The 3968-nt window shown below is 35.3% G+C and overlaps 1 long non-coding RNA gene across 1 annotated transcript; it reads left to right on the top strand.

Moving 5' to 3' along the window:
- Positions 1 to 1520: 1520 nt before the first annotated feature.
- Positions 1521 to 3728, top strand: LOC122303800. Its single transcript, XR_006240824.1, has 3 exons — positions 1521 to 1774; positions 2953 to 3038; positions 3429 to 3728. It is a non-coding gene; the product is annotated as an uncharacterized LOC122303800 (long non-coding RNA).
- The last annotated feature ends 240 nt before the right edge of the window (positions 3729 to 3968 follow it).

The raw sequence follows: 3968 nt of genomic DNA, 5'->3' as shown, positions 1-3968 counted from the left end.
AGCTTTTGAGTTGGCGTCGGGCTAGGGGTGAAAAGAAAAATTGATGAACCGATAAACTGAATCAAATTGAATTGGTGCATTTGATTCGGTATCGATTTTATTTTTTTCAAAACATATCAAAATTGATTTAGTTTCGATTTTTCTTTTTCTAATACTGGATCGGACGAGTTCCCACAATTACATATTAGATAATTTAATAAAAGAATCTCTCAATCTAATAGTCTCTAAAGATTATTTACATAAAAAAGAATTTGAACTTTAGACTTGATGGTAGCATATGTCAAGCCCGAGTCCTTTACTACCACCTGAGCAGTTGAGCCAACGAGTTACTATAACCCTTAGGCAGCCCCCTCTCACTTCCTCTCTCCCTCCGCAATTAGGCTACCCCTCCCCATGTCGTTCCATTCATCCATCGTCACTGCCTTGCCTCGACGACATCTCTCTCTCTCTCTCTCTCTCTCTCTCTAATTTCTCTTGTTTTGATTTCTTACTCATTTCTCTCTGCTTTCTCTGTTTACTCTCTCTCACCCCGTAAAATATTATCTCGGTTTCTCTCTCCATCTCTCTCTCATTTTGCTTTCTCTCTGTTGTAGGATAACTTGTATTTTGCTTTCTCTTTGTTGTAGGATAACTTGTTTGACCAGTGGAGGCCACCAAAGCTAGCTGCACCGCCTCATCTCGCCAAGTGCCTCAAACCATCTCTAGGCAGTGTTGCCTCACTTTTGAATCTGACTGACTACCATTCTTAGATTGGTAAGATACTCTCGAGCTTTAACCTTGTAACCTCAACTTGATTTTCGTAACTCTTATGATTGGTGTCTATTGAAAGTTTGGGTTGTCCAAGTTTGTGTGTTGGAGTTTATAGTTGAGTGACATCATGATTGGTTGATTGATGTTGGAGCGTCCCTTCTTATAAGGTCGTGGATGGAGAAGGGGATGGTTGTAAAATGTGGATTGGTGTTTTGATATGTCAGGAGTATGATTGTTAATGGTGAAGTGTGTTGTGGTGAAACTTAAGCAAATCAAAGGAGGTTGGATTAATCTATTAGTGGAGTAGCGTGGACATTGTACTTGGGTTAATCCGCTATCATTTACACGAAACATATTTTTTTAAACAGTACTTGCTATCAACTATATACATAACAAATCAGGAAAATAATAGAAACAAATAAATTTATAAGAAGTTTGTTTTCACTAAACAATTAAACATGTAGTGTGTTTAAAAGCTAATAACTTTTACCCAATGGGCCTATATCACAGAATGATTTCCACCGTTTTGAATAGAAAGAAGTTAAAAACGACGGTGATTGGTAGAGAATTCCTTAAAATTGGTTCGTCCAAGGATACTCATATAACAGCCTGCAAATAGTGTACTGACACCTAGGCTTTCCACCATAAATAAATCTTAGCATCAGCCACTATTTGGCTTCAGCTGGAAGACACTTTACGTGGCCTAAGATGCATTTACCTTTTTATCCCTTCTGCATATTCCCGTTCCCTCTATCTCATTTTCACTTCATTTGAAATTCTCCCCCCACCCAAAAAAAAACCCGCGTCGCCCAACCTCTCACCCATCCCCACCCCCCTTGCCTAGCCATGGATTCAAAGCTTCTGGATTGCTTAAAATAAGCCAGTGTGCAACTATAAATATTGGGTGTTGGCTCCCCTCCCCTTTTCGCATTGGTCCGAGTTACGCAAATTTGGATCGTGAAATCCGAGAGTAATTACAAAGCGACCTTGGAGTTAACTCTTCCATCAATAAAGTGTATATTGTGTATGTATCAATCTTATTTATATTCCTTCTTTTTTTCCTACATATTGATCTCTCCAAAATTCACTCTATTTCTTGCCAATATTTTGTCTTTCGCTCAGAACTTGTTATCCTTCACTTTTGCTAGATTACGGGTTGATGCTTCTATAATATATTTGTTAAACTATTGTATGAAATTGGAAACATGAATTTCTTGGATCTCTTTTTAATTCTTTCCGGTTGTAGTAGTAGTTGTTGATTTAATAAAATTACAACCTGCAGACTATCTTTTCAGTTTTTTTATTTATTTTTTTCAATTTTCTCTTGAGCTGAAGTTCAAAGAAAAAAATTCCTGACATGAGAGGCTTTTGCTTAGGTCAGGGTTTTGTTCTTTGCTTGTTCTATTCGGCGAGTCTCATGGTTTTGAAGAATCTTATTGAAATGAAACTATTTTTTATTCAACTTTTTTATTTTTTATTTTTTGGGTGTTTCTGCTTGAATTTTCTTTTTTCTTGAGAAACCAAATGAACAATATCCTTGTTGGCCTTCAAATGTAAAACTGTAGGGCTGGATTCTCACATACTCTGCTCGGTGGTGAGAAATTTCTATAAGTTAAACCTTTGACCATAAATCATTGCACATCTCATATCCGAAGAATCATTGACAAACCATTTAACCACTTGTTCTACACTTGCAATACAAGATCTAAGAATGACAACGAAGGCAGGAATAGTTGAGTCAATACGCTATTTGATATTTTGATTGATAAAAAAAACTCTGCGATGCAATTCTTCACGACTTAACTGTACTTTTCATTTTAATAATTTTTTTGACTGTCTGAAGAGCAATGAAAAAGATTTCTTCTTTCCACGATATGGTTATGATTCATGAAAACAAGTTTTATTTGAAGAAACTTTAAGAATAGAATGAGTTTAGAACCATGAGTACTTTTGGTATCAGGATTTGCATGACCCTAATATCTCAAATTGTTTTAATAGTTTTGCAATTGATAAAATGTAGACGAAGCTTTATAATTAAAAAATTTCCAAAGTTCTTGAATAGGATGTTTGCGAGCCTTGTATCTCCTCAACACTCCATTTTTAATCACAAGGTTACGATTAAATATGGTCTTCTATGGCTATTGTGAGATTTTGTGCACAAGTTTTATCTTCTTTACAAGACTATGGTATTTATTGTGTCAGGCATCATGGTCGATTAAAATGTTGATGGTAGTTTTCTTCTCTTCAGTGAGGTTGAGTTAGCTGGTTTACCTCCAGATTTCCTTAAGGTGTGATATGTCTCTCTTTACTCTTTTCTATTTTCCATATGAACTTCTTCTTGAATGCAACTTTACAAGTACAGTCTGGGATGTAATAAGTTTTCAATGTGCAAGGAGTCTGTAAGTTTTCAATTTGGTGTTTTGTTTTGCTTGAAAGACTTTGTTCTTGGGCAGGGCTTAGACACAGCTGAAAATGGTAAATTCAAGGTGATCCTAGATTATTGGCTAGTACTCCCACCAATTGCTCAATCTAATTTCCAAGTTTATGAAGTACATTTTACAGAACTACATCGATGAAGACGCAAATATAACTTCCATTGCTTGAACTCGTTTTTTTTAATGACTGACATGAGTAGCTCCAACAAGAGAAATTAATTAATTTTTTGTTTCTTTTTACAGAGTTACGAGAGCAGCAGCTAGAAAGCTACGGATTTCTTAAGACTCAAGATATTCTGCTGTGGTCCAAGGAACATATGATGCAATATTCTTCCTTTGCTCTTGTTGACGTATCAAATATTATTATTTCAAGCATTATTTTTTACTTTATGAAAACAGCTTGTGCACATCTCATGAATGAAACAAAAATGGATCTTTTTGCAATACGGAAAAGATTTACCAACACCATTGAGAATAAAAAAGAAACTAAAGTTCTATCTGATGCAAAGAAAATAAATTGCTAAACACCAGGGATGCTCATCTACATTTCCTTTCTCTCAGTGTCTATATAATTCGGGAAGAAGAAGTAAATACTCCAGATCTCACTTTTCTATTCCTCAGTGTTGAACCCAAGATTTCAAATTTTGTGTAATTATATATTTACACATAGATTTTGATGATAACAAATGAATTCAAAGAATAAAGAAGTCTCAAACTTAAGTTGTCTACACAATGGAGTCAAGCACATCAAGAAAACAAGCATGAGCAAGAAGGGAATAAATT

The sequence above is a fragment of the Carya illinoinensis genome, chromosome 3, assembly GCF_018687715.1.
Source record: "Carya illinoinensis cultivar Pawnee chromosome 3, C.illinoinensisPawnee_v1, whole genome shotgun sequence".
Taxonomy (NCBI): Eukaryota; Viridiplantae; Streptophyta; class Magnoliopsida; order Fagales; family Juglandaceae; genus Carya; species Carya illinoinensis.
Note: the sequence above shows the minus strand (reverse complement) of the source record. Positions and strands in the feature narration are given on the sequence as shown.